The 18,570-nt window shown below is 41.2% G+C and overlaps 1 protein-coding gene across 2 annotated transcripts in view; it reads left to right on the top strand.

Annotated features, from left to right (window-relative positions):
* Positions 1-18,570, top strand: part of DPB2 (DNA polymerase epsilon subunit B2) — a 170,629-nt gene that overhangs the window by 7,599 nt on the left and 144,460 nt on the right. The gene's annotated exons all lie outside the window — the stretch shown is intronic.

The following is an 18,570-nucleotide window of genomic DNA, read 5'->3' as shown; positions in this document are numbered from 1 at the left end:
GGCCGACCTTGACAAATTGTCTTATAACGCAAATAAATTTATAACTCCATGAATACTTATCGGAATCGGATGATCTTTAGATCAATCCTACACCTCTCGATGAGAGGGATCCAAGAAAAATATCAACTGCCATAAATAAGATGACCACATGGAGTTTGGCCTTAGTTGCCAATTTTAACACTCCCTCTCATCTAGGGAGGACTCCATCTGTTGATCCATATGTCCAACTGTACTATCTCTGCCATTAGTGCCCTGCACTGCTCTGATCTACTGAGCTCTGCTCTGTTGAACCATGAAGAAGAAGAATTGATCGAGAATGTCTCATACCATTCTCTACTGACCCGAAGTCAGTTTCATCTGAAGAGAGTGTGTCACATCACTCTTACTGACCCGAAGTCAGTTTTATTGATCCCAGATCAATGTCACAAGAGAGTGTCTCAAACCACTCATACTTATCCCAGATCAGTTTCATTGATCCCAAATCAATGTCACAAGAGAGTGTCCCAAACCAGTCATACTGATCCTAGATCAGTTTCATTGATCCCAGATCAATGGAGGTCATCCTAGCATAGGGAGTACAGTAGATACAGTGATGCGTCCTTCAATGGTACTACTATGGTCCCTATCCTCATTTCCCTGCTCATTGATCAGATGAGAGGTACTTCCCATGAGTCCCAGACTGCATGGGTAGGATGCCTCGACAGGAGAACTAATCATCCTGTCCATAGGAGAACGAATCATCCTATCAGTGGATGCCACGGAGAACTAATCATCCTGGCCCACAGGGGAACTAATCATCCTGTTCCACAGTTGCCACAGAGAACAAATCATCCTGGCCCACAGGAGAACTAATCATCCTGTTCCATAGTCGCCACGGAGAACAAATCATCCTGGCCCACAGGAGAACTAATCATCTTGTTCCACAGTTACCACAGGAGAACTAATCATCCCGGCACACAGGAGAACTAATCATCCGTTTCCACAGTTGCCACGGGAGAACTAATCATCCCGAGCCACTGAAGACCTAATCATCCTGTTCATAGCGCACCACTAAGGGAGGGTGCGTCGCCCTGTGGTCGTATGTTGCTCCAGTAAATACCCCAAGCACCCCAGAGCTCCCAGAGCTCAATGCATGCAACATGCAGGACCCTTATAAGAAGTTCTTTCAACAACTCCAAGTCATTCGGGACAGTCACAAATTTGACCTTTCCTTGGGGCTTTGACAAAATGTCTACGACTTGTACATTAGTCTCAATGCGATGGAGCCTCCTCGCTCATCGATTTACCATATCGCAGATAAGGTAGTATCTGATGTCTATCTGGTGGAGCAATCATCGAATACGGGATTCCTCAATAATCGAATCCCCCCTCTGGTTGTCACAGAGAATCACAGTGGTATTCATCATGTGTACAAACAACTCACTTAAGAGCTTCTGCAACCATGCAGCTTCACACGAGATCATACTTGTAGCTATGTATTCGGTCTCGGCGGTGCTTATAGCAATCCACTTCTGCTTCCTGCTCATCCATGATATCGAAGCAGAATCCAAAGAGAACCAACACTGAGAAGTGCTCTAGTGATCCTCCACACTGCCTGCCCAGTCAACATTCGAATAATCATGCAGTTTCATATTTCCGATAGTGTATCTCAATCCATGAGAGATTGTGCCCCAAAGATATCTCAGAAAATTCTTGGCACCAATCCAGTGAGGCTCAACCAAATATGAGCTCACCATGCTAACTGCAAAACATATGTCCGTACGGAAGTTCACCAAGAACATCAACGCGAATGAGTTTATGAAACTCAAAAGTATTTCCCAAATCTGGTCCGACATCACTACCATATAACTTCTGAAAGTTAAGATCCTCGAGGTAGTCAAAGGCTTGCAGTTTATCATTCCACATCCGGAATCCAACTCCCTCTTACTTCTGCAAATGAGAGGGTCTACACTTGTCAGAAATAGGTCGTCCTCATAAGGTGCCGGTATGAGAGGTCTATCCTCCACAACCTTCAGGTAATGGTTTGGATTGGTTTCACTCGTAGTGAATCTCAGCTTCATCAGACAGCTATCAATCCTCTCATACTACGCCCGGGGTGTTTTTCTTCAAGCCATAGAGGGCTTTCTTCCACTTGTATACATGAGATTCCCGATCATGAATCTCAAACTCCTCGAGTTGTTCCAAACTTGTGGACCTGCTGCATGAGGGGAATGGTGCCCTTATAAGATTTTCCTTCGGTACATCTCAAACATGTACCTTCATGCTCTACTTGAATTCAGACATCCCTATCACCATTTGACTCACATCAGGTAGGGCCCCATAGGTATACCTCCGGTGTTATAGATGCGATATGTCAATTGACTTGATCCCCAATGGACCATCTTGCAACTTGATACAAATTGCCAACCCCGAGCCCATGAGAAAAAGCATCTTTGAAAATTATATTTTTTTTAACACGTACCTTTCCATCGATGAAAGTCACCCTGAAACCTTTGACTTCCATTTCTGAGATGGACACCAGGTTCTTCTTGCGATCAGGTACGTAAAAGAGATTCTGTAAATGAATCGAGTTACCCTTATTCATTTGAGGGTTAACATTCCCTACACCCTTTTCAGGATAGGTGGCATCGACTCCAAGTATAATCCGACAATTGTTTCCATCTCTACCAAATTAGAGAGTGCACCCATCTATCCGATGAAGTGCCTTGAAGCACTACAATCTATAAGCCAGATTCCCAAAGAATCTGAAGGGGAGGGCCAATACAAGATAATGTGTTATATACCTAGGGGGGATAATATGGGGTACCAAGGGAGGTACCCAAGGTAATAATGTAATAATGGGATGGGCCATAGTAATAAATAAGGTGGTTAACCCATATCATGTAAGGGACCACAAGTAGTTAGTAATAAGGTAATGGGCCCATGGTATTAGTTTGATGGTATGAGGGAACCATGGTATTGTATGTATGAGGCCTATATAGAGGCTAGAGACTCCACATGGAGAAGTGTCAAGGATTATTGTATGAACAAGCATATGGCTTGTGGAGTGTTCTCCTTCCTTAAGGAGTTAATGTATGGTGTTGCCCTACCTTAAGGGTTTGATCAATAAAGAATCATTTCATATTATTTCCGGGTTTATTTGCATTGTCTTATATTTTCATATCAAATCTATAATATTTCTGGGTTAGAGCTATAACAAGTGGTATCAGAGTTATAGCAAGTGGTATCAGAGCACTTTCTTGGGTAAAAGTGGAGATTTGTTTGTTTGTTTGTTTGTTTTTTTTTGCAGGTTTTCGGGGGCGGCGAGTTTGCAGATCAGATCTGTATGTTTTGGTGCAAGATCTGCAAAATCTAATTGCAGATCTGGATTCTATGTGAAAAAATACCCGATTTCAAAAAAAAATTGGTTGAATCGGAGTCCGGATGAAGGAGATATCACTGATCTAAAAATCAGTGGTGTTGCAGACAATTTTTCGGGGCAGCGAATTTGCGGCGCAGATCTGGACGTCCTAGCACAAGATCTGCAAAATCTAATTGCAGATCTGGATTCTTTGTGAAAAAATACCCAATTTCAAAAAAAAAATCAGTCGAATCGGAGTCCGGATGAGGGAGATATCGCTGATTTAAAATCAGCTCTTTTTTGCAGAAATTGTGGTGACAGCGGGAGAGTAGCAGCGCAGATCTGAAATTCCAGTGTCTGGATCAGGATTTCTATTACATGGGCAGATGCAGAATGGTTGTTCGATTTCCGGTCATAATATGAATTCTGAGCAATATTGACGGAATTGTGACCATTTCAAATTTTCGCCAATTTTTTTTTTGTGATGGCGGCCCTAGGTCAGAATTTCAGGGACTTGTATAAATTTGATGGCTCTCATCCAGCCAAATGGCTAGCACAAATGGAGAAATATTTTAGATTGAATTACATCATGGATGATGAGACTCAAGTGAGTTTGGGAAAAATGTACTTGGACAATGAAAGACGACAATGGTGGCAATGGCATCAACGTTGCTATTGAAGGCCCTTGACTTGGTGCACATTCACAAAAGATCTTATGGACCATTTTGACTGTAAAGCTAATCTTGTGGATAAGCTCACACAGACAGATACACAACCTAGCAAAGATTTTATTTTAAAGAAGGAAACCAATGAACCTAAAGGGTTATTTTCTGCTGGTATCTCCTTATTGCAGGTTCATGGATTGATTCAGAAAGAGAAGATCATTGTTTCCATAAATCCTAGGTGCAAGCATAATTTCATCAATGTTAATTTGGCAAAAGAATTGCAAATTCCAGCAAAACACATTGAAAACACACAAGTGGATAATGAAGATGTTCTAGTGTATAAGGATTTGAAGATTTCTATGGATAAGTATGTGTTGCATGGTGATTTTTATACTTCAGAGATGGATAATATGGATGTTGTTATGGGATATCCTTGGATGGAATCTGCGGGTACTATCAATATTAATGTGCAGAAGAAATTTCTGAAGCTCTGGTATAAAAAGAAGAAAATTACATTACAGGATATTTTCATCAATAAACAGGTAGAGTACATGGAGGCTGAAGTAGAAGATGTTCCAGGGATTGACATATCAGATGATGAGCCTTTGATGATCGACAATCAAACACAAACAGAGGCTGAAGCAGAAAAAGTTATAGGTACATCAGATGAGGGCTCAGTGGTGGAAGTCATATTGGAAAAGAAGACACCACAACAGGCACCACAACAGGGTGAATTAAAGAAAAAGACACCGTGGGTTAAAACTTCAACATATCATCACCCACATCACCCTGCAAGAAAACAACCAACAAGATGGCAACCAGTTAGCCACAAGGACAACAACCCCCGTATGACGGATAGCGAGGAGCGAAGATCCACCTACTACACATCAACACAGAAGAGCGGCCATGGTCAACTTCCATCTCAAGCGAGCGAGGCACCAGCGAGATCAAGGGTTCACCTTTCTCTTGGATGGTTTGCTATAGCTCTAATAGCAATTGTTATAGATCTAACCCGGAAATACTATAGATCTGATATGAAAATATAAGATGATGCAAATAAACCCAGAAATAATATGAAATGATTCTTTATTGATCAAACCCTTAAGGTAGGGCAACACCATACATTCACTCCTTAAGGAAGGAGAACACTCCACAAGCCATATGCCTATTCATACAATAATCCTTGACACTTCTCCATGTGGAGTCTCTAGACTCTATATAGGCCTCATACATACAATACCATGGGTTATTACCATGGTTCCCTCATACCATCAAACTAATACCATGGGCCCATTACCTTATTACTAACTACTTGTGGTCCCTTACATGATATGGGTTAACCACCTTATTTATTACTATGGCCCATCCCATTATTACATTATTACCTTGGGTACCTCCCTTCGTACCCCATATTATCCCCCTTATGTATATAACATAATGCTTCTTTATCTTATTAGAAACAACATTTGATTCTTCATACCTGGGGTTCCTTGCTTTCTATGAAGAGTCAGCCATTTCCTTGATGTCCTGCATTACCTGTCATTCCTTTGATCATTGAAGATGTCCTTGGAATGATTGTTATCATCATCAAGTGATGTGTCACTGCCATTCGGACACTCCTTCGCATAATGGTCGAACTAGTTATCTGCCTTTCTTTCCACCCTGAGATCCGATCTTTCAGTGAATTGATCTTTAGGTAGGCCATATTCTGCTGTGCCATTCTGATAATATTCTTTGCTTCGACTTCACCCTTGGTGAATTTGAAGAGGGATGAGGAATCCACTGATCCTTTTGTCCTTTCCCAACTGTCTTCAGTGATTGCTCTTTCACTCTTGCTTGGGCATTGTCTTCACCTTAGCTCTGAGACCATGTTAATTTTAGGTATGTTCTATGCTTAGAGCAATTTATTTCAATATTCACAGTTAGCTCAATATCTTTTCCAGATTAGCAATCACATCAGCATTAAAGTAAACTGCAGATAGAACATAAACATAAATAGCAGAAGACAAGCCAAGAAAGAGGACACAAGATGTGGTGCTAGCCAGGGACAAACCCCTTGATCAATTCTTCTTATATGTTCTTCAATAGTTCAATAGAGAGAGAGAGAGAGAGTACGTTTACAACAGAGGTCAACACTTTGACTTATCTAGATAAGAGCATAGATCATCTCTAAGAAGATGATACATGAGATCAGTTGAAGACATGCTGCTTCAACTAATTTTCCAAGGTGACTCCTTCACCTATCGTTGTGCTGCATTTCGTCATCATGCTGCACCTCACCACGCTGCACCATGCTGCACCCATCATCACTATGCTGCATCTCATCACGCTTCATTAATCATGACTGTACCCATCACTGCACTGCATTATGTGCCATTGCTGCACCATGTTGCCATACTGACCTATGTGCTGGCTGCATCTTGCTTGCTTGTTGCCCCTAGCATGCTTGTTTTCACGCTAGCTGTAACATTGCAGGCTTGGTGTATTTGCTGCTAAGTACCATACAACTGTTCCAATGTTAGTTCGCTGTCCCTTGCATGTTGCTCTCCTTTGGAGACAGATGCTCCGGTTGTTTCGGCAGTTCCCGACATTTTTGGCTGTTCTCGGCAGTTCTCGACAGTTTTGGCAGTTCTGGCTGTTCTCGGCAGTTTTGATTGTTCTCGGCAGTTCCGGCAGTCCCGACAGTTCCAACAGTTTTAGCTTTTTCGGCTTTTTTGGCAGTTCTGGCTTTTCCGGCTTTTCTGGCAATTCCGGCTTTTTCGACAGTTCTGGCAGTTCTGGCTTTTCTGGCTTTTCCGACAGTTCCGGCAGTTTTGGCTTTTTTTCGGCTTTTCCTGCAGTTCCTGCAGTTCCGACTTTTCTGGCTTTTCCGGTAGTTCTGGCTTTTCCGATAGTTTTTGCAGTTCCGGTTTTTCCAGCAGTTTCGGTTTTTCTGGCAGTTCCAGCTTTTTCGACAATTCTGGTTTTTTCGGCTTTTCTGGCTTTTCCGGCAGTTCCGACTTTCTGCCCTCTGGATCAGGGCAACGTTATTCCTTAAGATCTCTCCTCCTACTAAAACCCAAAGACAAGTAGAGAGAGGAAGAGATCCTAAGTGTGTTGAAATGACTTGAAGGCCATCTCTATTTATACTAAAACGTTGAGCACATGTGGGGTTTATTTGGTTGCTAGCCGACCTTGACGAATTGTCTTAACGCAAATAAATTCATAACTCCATGAATACTTATCGGAATCGGATGATCTTTAGATCAATCCTACACCTCTCGATGAGAGGGATCCAAGAAAAATATTAGTTGCTATAAATAGGATGACCCACATGGAGTTTGGCCCTAGTTGCCAATTTTAACACAAAAGAATAACTTGATGAATGTAATTTAAAAATCAAGTAGGTGAAGTAGATTTAGATTTGTTGTAGTAGGGGTTCCTTCAGTGTAGGAATTTTCACAAAGTCAAATACTCAGTGATCGGTATATAAGGTTAAAAATTGCAACTGAAAGTTTAACAATGGATAGTGAAAATTAAAAGTAGCTAAGAGAAATCAACATCAAGGAGTTAATACCATTGATTGGTCCTCTACTATGTCCATTTGCTGTATAAGACATGAAGACCATCAATGGGACTGTAACTACTTGAGTTAGAGTCATTTTCATGAGTACCCAAGGAAAATTGCCACTCTCTCTCATCTCAAAGTCAAATTCTAAATGACTTATAAATGTCAAATAAGGGAGATGTATAGGTAAAGGTGATTAAGTTTAATCACAACTCACTCTTTTGTCAAAGTCAAATACCAAAAGACTTGTAAATGTCAAGTAATAGAGATGTATAGGCAAAGGTGAATTGATTTTAGGAGTTTGCTAAGTTTTTTATATCTTCTTTAACTCTTTTTTTAATAATTTTAATTTTAATTTTATGTTTTTAAAAGTTTGTATGCATTTTGGAAAAAAAATTGATTGAGGATGTCCACAAGTCCTCCTTTTTGTGAAATACCCTTTTGTGAAATACCTTTAGTTGTTTGGGAGTGGGCACCCACAAGCCTCCCTTTTTGCAAAATGTGTCCTACAACTCAATGAAATGTTTTGTGGTGTACTTTGTGGAGTTTCACGAAAAGAGGGTTTGGTTAAATGTTTTGCCAAGGGCCTCACCCATCTCATGGCATGGGGAGTGAGGGGGCGTACTCTTGATCCTATGAGATGCATCCCATGTAACAATGTTTGAATGTCTTATAAGTGAATTAAATGTAGTCTATATAACATGTTTTGTGAGATTATTAACTTTCAAGCCTTTTGTTAGTAGTAAAGGCAGGCTTAACTTAATTGAGTTGCTATTGTTAATAGGCAAGATATTGCTAACATTCCATGTCGAAAGAACTCAATTAACTTTGAAAATAATTATGTGATTTTAGTAATGTAGAAAGGGAGGTTGTTAATGTACTTAAATATTTATTGTGAAGTTTAATGTAATCTTAGATAGTGCATTTTGTCCATATTTATCTTAAAAATATATACATAGTGAAACTAGATTTGCCATAACTAGTATGTATAATTGCAAAAGTGTCCATTTTTTTTGTAACCTAAGATTGTATTACCTCACAAAATCAAAGTTCAGTACATAGTTCAGCCATTCCTTGTCAATCTTCTTTACGGTAGATGGTCTCAATCTGCCTAGTGCGAAACCAGATGTTTTTGACCATCTGCCAATAGAGTAATTAGTTCGAAACTGTAGAAATTGTAACATTTGCAACATAACTAGAGTGTCTACAAAGTCATCATACCACAAAAGACTATCAACAAACATATAGCAGCTAGGAGTTAGAAGAAGTGACTAGTGTTGGATCTATCGCACTATCTTGGGGGACCAGATGAAGTAGCTATGCTCGGAATCTAGTGCTCAATTTGAGCCAGGTAAGTGTCCATCCTTTCCATATGGAACCTCAAGTTCCACTGTTCTCTTTTCACATTTGCAAGGCTGATGAAAATATTATACTAGTTAGCTTGTTTTTCCATCGGAATCCTGCGAATCAGGGTTTTCATTTTCTAGTAAAGATATAATGCTTGAAGATATTGTGTTTTTCAGCCCTTGGTATCGCTGGGGTCCAAAATCCACTGCCCATATTCTTCTAACTCCAAGTTAGAAAATGCATGTTTGTCTTTGGCTGCCATGTTTTCAAGGGTGTAAATTTCACTTCGAATATCATTGGGGATGACTGGTTGAAAAGACTCAGCAACCTCTTGGGCTTGCTGTTGGGCTCAATTACGACCTTGGGGGCCTCGACTGCCCCAAATTGTGAAAGTGGCCATTAGATTGCATATTTATCTTATTTTGTTGACATCTATGTGGTAGTTAACAATAAATATATTGCCCCACCAACAAATGAAGTGTAGGCCATATAAAGTAAGGAAATCAAGATTTTCCCTTACAGATAATTCTTTTGAATAACTAAGTCTACCTTCATTAGGCTTTGTACTACTAACATTCCAATGGTGTCTATTGCAAGTCTTTTCTTGCACGAAACTCAAAATCCTAAGGTCTTGTATTCTCTACATTCTATAGAAAATATCGAGAAATCCTTTCGGGGATCTAAGTTTTATACATGTTTCCTTGCTACGTTAGTATTATCTTTAGGCCATCTTAGTTATTGCATGCTTTTGTAATGTGGCAGCATCATTGGTAGTCTGGAATGATTCCAAAGAGAATGAAGATTGAGTTAGCATGAAGATGATAGTGACAATCATGAGAAGCCACATGGTAGAGGTAGGGAAAGATAATATAATCAATTTTAATCAAAGAATAACTACAATCCACAAACACCTTGCAAAGTTATTATAAAGAAAGGAGCACATGAATGGGAAGGAGGTAGAACTCTTTTGGAAGTAAAGTTGAAGGACATTGAAGGCAATTGTAGCTAAGGGTTTATTTGGCTGCCATGGCCTCTCTCTTGGCACAAAGAGAGAGGCGGGGTGAGCACAAGTTTATTTTTGTAGTGGTTGAATATGTAGCTAAGGGTTTATGTGGTTTCCATTGCCTTTGGTTTGGCAAAGAGAGGGAGGGGGGGTGAGCATACGTTTATTTTTGTAGTGGTTGAATATGTTTATGAGAGTAATAGTTTGCAATGGCCAGAATCCATGTTGATAAATGTAAATGGGTATGTGTCATGGAGTTTGTATTGTTGAATTTGAAGGAAACAAATTTGACATTGAGAGTATTGCTTCTTATCCTTAGAGGGGGATTTCCATGATTATATTTTTTATGGATATAATTTAAATATATGCTGTTTGAGTGCACCAAGGTATTGATATGAGTGTATTAATGTATTGAAAGATGAGTGTTTTGTTGGGTTCACTAAGTTTTATTGGCACCTTGTTGGCAAGGATGAAGATTATTGTCTTCAATCTTTGCATCTTATGTTTTCAAAGCAGAAAATCACTAGATAAGGGAAGATAGGGAAAGTTGATCTCTAAGGAGGTAGGTATTGCATTTAAAGCTTCAAATTTTTATTTTTCATGATTTTCAAGTTATAGGATACATAAGTTAGGGTTTTTGACTAATCCTCAATGTTGGTTTTTCTACTAGAGCACAGAAGAATATACTGTTTTTTGTTAGATAATTACTAGCTAATATTTTTCACACAATATTCTTATGTCATTGATATCATTGAGCGATTATTCTTCAAAAAACATAAAAAATAAATGCAATGGAAATGGTAAAGATCATAGAAAGACGACCACACACAATAGAGACAATAATTTGACCTTGGGAAACCCAACCTTGGGGAAAACCCAAAAACTTTTCTTTAGGAGAAATTATTCTTCAGCAAGGTTTACAAATCTGATTTGTCTAGAAATTTGTGCCAATATCCAATTCAAAACACTGGTCAAACTCTCGAAAATCAACATTGTTCAAACTACCCAAAATACCAAAAGTCAACCTTGGTCAAACAATTAATTTTTGGACCCTACAGTCAATGGCTCGTGGTTAACCTTGTGGTCAAAAATTTGCACATGTGACCTACGGTCAACTCACACATGTGGGTCCATACTGTTGTCAAATAGCTTGGTCAAACGATCAACAATTCGGTCATTGCCTAGTCAAACTCAGTGAAACATGTGAAGAATCAACTCAGTCAACTTTGTCAATTTTGACCTCCTTCTTGTCACATGTGTGATTGCTCTAGGAGAGATAAAATGATGATGAGAGAGAATATGAAGTTGCACTTGATTGATGGAGAAAATGAAACGTCACATCATCTCTATATAATTGAAAATTGGGGGTAAATTAACCCAAGGGACACCCCCTTTCATGTGGTTTGATCGACTTGTCTTCCTGGGCTGACTTGATGCTCCAAAAAAATAAATCATTTTAATTTTCTTAGGCTGACTTGGAGACCTCTTTGGCATGCGGGAATACCTCTTGATGCTACACAAAAAATCAACCCTCCCTCTTAGTGAGGGAGGTATTCTCCTAAGCTACAACGGATTTCCCCTTAGTTGAAATTTCTCCTCCATAGGAAGACTTCATGAGCTTGCTATGTTGGTACGTGTCTATAGATCACTCCATCCTGGAGTAGGCAATGTGAGTATCCTGGGCCATTTACCCTTGGCCAAATCAACATGGTTTGGATATTCCCCTAGACCATTCACCCTTGGCCAAATCAGCATGCCCTAGCCAAAGTCCTTTATGGCTTCTCAAGTGAATTGCATCTATCCCCTTTGGTCAAATCAACATGGCCCAACCAAGGTCCTTATGGCTTCTCAGGAGAGGATATGCCCCAAACCTGTAATTGCCCTGGGCCATCCACCCTTGGTCAAATCAACATGACCCAACTAAAGTCCTTCATGGCTACTCAAGTGAATGTATCCATTTCTTCTGGTCGAATCGACACGACCCAACCAAGTCCATTTGGCTTCTTAGGAGATGGTCTGCCTAATCTTGAAGACATCAACACTCCCTTTCAACGAGGGAGACATTCTGCATCACGCCAAGCTTGTCTCTGAAGTATACAAACTTTGCTCTACACAAAGACTTGGTGAGAATTTTCGCAATCTGCTCGTTTGTGGATATGTATTGTAGCTTCACTGCTTCTTTTCTGCATCATGTCTTCGATGAAGTGCTATTTGATCTCAATATTCTTCATGTTGGAAATAGTACCAAGGAGAGGTGTTACTAGGCATTTATCCCTTTTAGCCTAGTAGACACATTAATGACTTTTGTATTGGTGACATTTATGAGTTATATTAATGTCATGGGTGGAAAAGGTACTTAAAAGTGTTGTACCATGTACTTTTTCTAATATTAAAGTCACTTGTATTTTATAAAGTGACTTTATGTGTAAAGTACATAGTGTACTTTACTAACATTAAAGTGAGGTGAAAAATCACCTTATGAGAAAAATAGAAAAAGATACAGAACTTGAAAAAGGTACTAGCAGGGTTTTAAGTAATGGGGCCAATGTGTGATGGAGGTCAATTGAGAGAGTTAATCTCAACCAGACATCTTCAGATTTGGAGATTAAATCTCATCCATTGGATCCTAGGTTTAGGGATTCAATCTTTTCTAAGAAACAAAAGGAGAAAAGGGAGGCTCATTCTTCACTTCACACTTGAGATAGAGAGAGAGCATGAGGAGAAGAGGAAAGGAAAACTTCATGGAGGAGGAGGGTGTTTGCAGTTAGAGGTGGGCTCGAATTCCAAGGCAAAGGAGGTAGGAACAACAACACACAAATTGAGGAGCAAGGTAACCATACGAGGCACAAAATTTGAGAGAGGCATGAATTTTGAGGTAAAGGGCTGCACGATTTTTAAGAAGACGACAACACAAATTTTGAGAATTATGGGCATGAAATTCGAGGAGTCTCAGTTGTTGTTTGGCCCAAAATCAGAGGCACAAATTTTGAGGCAATTGTTAGGGGCAGTGCATAAATCGAGGCACTATATGGCACATATTTCGAGGCACAACAGTCACCTTTAAGCACAGTTTTCAAGGCATCTACAACATAGAAATTGAGGCTAAGTTTTGCACAAAAATTGAGGCAAATTTGGCACTGATTTCGAGGCAAAAATTTTTGTGCAAGAAAAAATTGTGAAATTTGAAAATAATTGTGGGCACAAATTTCCAGATTTGCATTTAATGCTTCAGCTACTAAGCGAGATAAGTACTGCGATTATTTTATGTACTTAGACTAATTTTCTCAAGCAATAAAATCCTCCTTTGAAGACTGGTTTTCCCCAAGACGTTGTGGGGTTTTTCTGGGGTCACTTTGACCAAAACTCTCACATGTGTAAATGCTTGCAAAAATTATGTGTTAATTTTCAGCTGATAGGAAAGTGAAAAATAGTAAGAGTACTCTTTGAATGTTTACAATTAATGCATATTGAAATTTATATCAACATGACAAAACATGTGGGTTGGGCCTAAACAACACATGCAAACTTGTAAACTGGGTTAAGGGTGCAGATCATAATTTTTCTACATGGTATCAGAGCAAAGTTGAGCCAAGTTGAGGCTTAAATCTTCATTTTCAGTCAGCTGATAAAGAGGGCAACAAGCTACTAAAGTCTTCAAACAGTGAACCATACCTTTGAAACTTTGCCAGAAACCCAAAGACTTCAGTAGTTTAGAGGGAGGTTGGTTCTAGCTTCCAAATTTGCTTCATTTTGTTGGTTGTGGGGTCATGGCTACTGGGTTGAGAGTAGAGGACAGATTGATGGGGTTTGAAAACTTTGGCCAATGGAAGGAAAGGATTATGCTCTTATCGGAGAAGGTGGAAGTGTGGGATGTTGTTGAAGCAGCTGTGCAAGCTCCCACTGATCCAACTCAGTTGGTGGAGTTCAACAAGAAGAATGTGAAGGCAAAGAGGATCCTTCTAGATGCCATCAAGGACCATTAATTCCGTCATGTTTTAGGGATGAGATATGCATATAATATGTGAGAGACCTTGGTCTTGTTGCACTAGAGTTCTAATGAGAACAAGAAGATGGTGTTGAGACAAAAACTACGTAACACCAAGATGACCAAGACCAACAGTGTGACATCTTTCCTCACCAGAGTCTCACAGGTGAAGGATGAGTTAGCTGTCGTTGGAGAGGTTGTTCCAGAGTAGTTGGTTTGGATTGCCTTAGATGGGTTTACCGAGAAGTGGGATGGATTTATCCATGGCTTGGTGGCCAAAGAGCACTTTCTTGGTTGGAGGAGGACGTGTGACAATTTCATCTAGGAGGAGATCAAGAGGAGTGTGAGAAGTAGCAACAAGAGTGGTGGGGGAGGTGAAGAGGAGAATGTTTCTCTTGCAGGTAAGGGCAAGAAAGGAAAGAAGATCAAGAAGGGGTCTTCTAGTGGAGCAAAGCAGGATAAGGGGAAGCAGATGGTTAAGGAGAAGGACATGAGCAAATTGAAAGGCTTTGCTTGTGGGAAGATGTGTCACTATGTTGTTCACTGTCCCAACAAGAAGGGTAAGAAGAAACAGGGAGTTGCAGCTTCAACAGATGTGGATGATCTTGTGGCTATGTTTGATTTAAAGTGTGCTTTGGTGTGAGTTTAGCCACTCATGTCACTTCTTCCCGTGCATGGTTCATAGATAGTGGAGCATCCTGCCATATGACCGGAGTTAGAGAGCACTTCACGAGCCTTTTGGAGGATGACATTGACTTGGAGGTTGTGCTTGGCGACAACTCCAAAGTCAAGGTGACAAGTATGGGGATAATTTCATTTCAAAGGGAGTCGTCACCTCTTCTGAAGGTGGCATATGTTCTTTATGTTCCAGGGTTGAAGAAGAGATTGATATCAATCTCTAGCTTGGAGGATAGGGGGTATGAATTACTGTTTGAAAGGGACAAATGTTGATATATCCTAGAGGATCCAGTATCAAGTCTACTAGTGTGATTGGAGCTCGCAGTGGGAGACTATACAAAATTTTATTTCAGCCTCTTCGAGCTATGGTAACACATACCAGTAGCAGTGATTCATGTGAACTGTGGCACATGATGATGGCCCACTTGCACCATGGAGCTTTCAGGATGTTGAGGGAGATGGTTATAGGGTTGCCTGACTTCAACACGAAGCATCATGATGTGTGCAGGGGGTGTGCTTTGGGAAAGTACACCAAGTCACCTTTCTAGAGCAGTGACAACAGAGCTGCAGGTATCCTTGATTTGATTCATTTTGACGTATGTGGTCCTATGTCCCATGTTTCATTGAGTGGATATGAGTACTATGTGACATTCATTGATGACCACTCTAGGAGGACCTGGATTTACTTCCTGAAGACCAAGGATGAGGTCTTCCAATGATTCCAAGAGTTTAAGGCTCTTGTGGAGAACCAGACAGGGAGGCAGATCAGGGTGTTGAGATCAGACAATGGGGGTGAGTACACTTCTGCGGAGATGAGGGATTTTTGTGGGAGTGTTGGCATCAAGAGGGAGCTCATTGTGCCTTATAACCCTCAACAGAATGGGGTGGCAGAGAGGAAGAACAGGACCATTGTGGGTGCAGCTAGAGCGATGTTGCATGATCAAAGTTTACCTTTCTTCTTGTGGGCCGAGGCATGTAACATTGTTGTTTATTTGCAGAATAGGAGCCCACATAGAGTCTTGGGGAGCAAGACTCTTGAGGAGGTGTATACTGGCAAGAAGTCGAAAGTTGGGCACATTAGGATATTTGGGTGCCTTACATATTCACACGTCCTTAGGGAGAAGAGGATGGAGTTGGAACCCACTACAGAGAGGGGTATCCTAGGGGGTTACAGTGAGACCAACAGAGCCTACCCGCATATATCTTCCTGCACAGAGGAAGATCATCTTGAGGAGGGATTTGACATTTGAGGAGAGGGCTTTGAGGAGGTCTCAGGAGATTGATCAAGTAGAGCAACAAGCTCCTCAACAGGGGGCCATACCATATGTTTCTGGTGCATTAGGTGGTACATCGGGATCAAGAGGTTCACCTTCTTCTGGGGTGATAGGTTCACAAGGCACAGTTTCGCTTGTATCGACTCACCTGGTGCAGGTTCATCAGGCACAATATCTTAGAGTTTAGGATCTCCCTTGGTTATTTCAGAGCTTTCCTCGCCAGGAGGAGAGGCACCAATTGAGGATTTTCCCATACCACCACAAGAGACTACTGTAGGGAAGAGGAAGCCAAGATGGCTTCGAGAGATCCTGATGGAGGCAGTGGGGAGACCCAAGTGGTCAGTGAGAGAGAGTAGACTGCTAGAGAGGTTGGGTGGCTTTGTGGCAGTGGAGACAAAGCCAACTAGTTTTGAGGAGGCTACTAGACAACAAATCTGGAGGGATGCCATGCTGGAGGAGTATGCCTCTATCATGAAGAATGATGTCTGGGAGGTAGTGCCACGTCCTGATGGGAAGTCAATGGTGACTTCCAGGTGGCTCTACAAGGTCAAACATGTTGCAGATGGCAACGTTGAGAAGTTCAAAGCTCGGTTTGTGGCGCGAGGGTTCTCACTGGTAGAGGGAGTTGACTATGAGGAGACCTTTGCACTGGTTGCTCACTATAATTCTATTAGAGCAGTGATATCTATAGTAGCTGAGATGGGATGGAGGATTCAGCAGATGGATGTGAAGACCGCATTTTTCAATGGTGTTATACAGGAGCAGGTGTACATTGAGCAACCTGAGGGCTTTGAGTTGCATGGGAGGGAGTCTCATGTGTGTAGGCTGAAGAAAACCTTGAATGGACAGAAGTAGACACCGAGGGCATGGTATAAGAGGATAGATGCCTACTTGCAGTAGATGGGTTTCTAGAAGAACGATACAGACTCAAACCTATACCTTATCTTGGTAGGTGACGATCCACTCATTTTGTTACTGTATGTGGATGACTTGTTTATCACAGGGGAGGACAATCTCATCCGACACTGCAAGAGAGATCTTGCTTCAGAGTTTGATATGACTGATATGGGGTTGATGCATAACTTTTTGGGGTTGGAGCTTTGGCAGAAGGATGGGCACATCTTTGTGGGTCAGGGCAGGTATGTAGGAGATATATTGAGGAGATTTCATATGGATGGTTGCAGGCCTATGTCTACTCCTATTATCACCAACTGGAAGAAGCTTCATGATGCTCATTTCGAGTTGGTGGGTCCCACTTTGTATCGTCTGCTGATTGGTTCATTGATGGATCTGGTCAACACTAAACCAAATATTTGTTTTGCAGTCAACACATTGAGTCAGTTTATGATGGAGCCCAGGAGAGTACACTGGGTAGCTGCAAAACATGTTTGAGGTACTTACGGGGCACAATGGACTACGGTTTGGATTATGTCAGATGTCTTGAAGTTTCTAAGTTTACTTAGTTTAGAAACCCTTCATGCACTTTTTCTGATTTATTCCTACCTACTTGTTATTTTTCTTTAACAAGTTATTTACAAAGTAAATACTAAAAATAAACACTAGCGCATGCTCAACATATTACTGATTAACAACTAAAAGAAACAAGAACAAACACAATACACGACACCTATTATTTTTGGACCAATGTCCCCGGAAAAACCCAATGCGGGAAAACCAGTGCAACTATCTGAGGGTTTTCTTATTAAGCAAAATCAGAGTACAATCTGGGTGCCGAAACTGGCCTACCCAACAGAGAATTTCCTTAGCAGCTATACCTCACAGTTTGAGAGAAATCTCCTGGATGAAACCTCGGAAAATCCTTCCAGCAGCTCCTCAGCACAAAATTGCTCTGTAACCCTAGCATCTGCCCAATTTGGACTGCGTTAGCCCCTCTTTGTCTCACGTTGGCCTTGCGTCAGCCTTTCTTGGCCTGTGTCAGCCTCAGGAGGCCCTACGTCAACTTTTGGGCCTCTGCGTCAGACATGTTGGCCTCTCTGGTGCTCTGTGCAGCACTTGGCTGTCTCTGCGTGAGCCCTTGCTGGCTCTGCGTCACTCCCCTTGGCTGCTGCACTGCTCTCCCGACACAATCTTTGCCTTCTCTGTTTCTCTGTACTCAGTGCCCCTCAGTTGCTCTCCCGATCACTGATTCTATCTCTCTTAGCAAACCCCGCTCTAGAGAATAAAATGATTGATCGTCTGGTGTAGTTTCCAAGTGAACCTCAAGCCTCCTCTTATACTTTTCCTATTGACATCTCAACGACCGGGATTAAGTCCCTAATCAATGGCTAAGATTAGATCTGGCTTGATCCATGTCTTTTGGACCACTCTAACACAGATTCATATTAATACACATTAATATTTTATTTTCCCTAAGTTTAGACTTAGGGACTCCATTAAAAATATTAATTATTTTAAAATCTCTTGATCTGTTTAAAATCTGCCCAAACCCTTTTTAGGTATTGGAGATCTCATGTGCCCCAACCTCTCCACCAAATTTTGTGGCTAGAGCACATCCGATGCTACCCCAAATCAACACTCCATCTTAGCGAGGACTGTGCTCTAGCAATACTCCTCACTGAGTATTACTTTGATCATCCGGCATCGGTACCTGTGCTGATGCTAGGCCTTCCTGCCCAACATCTTCTGCACTATTGCCTCCTGTACTGCTGCCCATGGTTCTGCCACTGCCACTGCTGCATCTGTATGACAGCTCCCTCTGCATCCATGCTGC

This window comes from Pinus tabuliformis, chromosome 8 (genome assembly GCF_031772625.1).
Source record: "Pinus tabuliformis cultivar Carrire ecotype Pingquan chromosome 8, CPIR1, whole genome shotgun sequence".
NCBI lineage: Eukaryota > Viridiplantae > Streptophyta > Pinopsida > Pinales > Pinaceae > Pinus > Pinus tabuliformis.
This window is presented reverse-complemented; position numbering and strand designations above follow the sequence as displayed.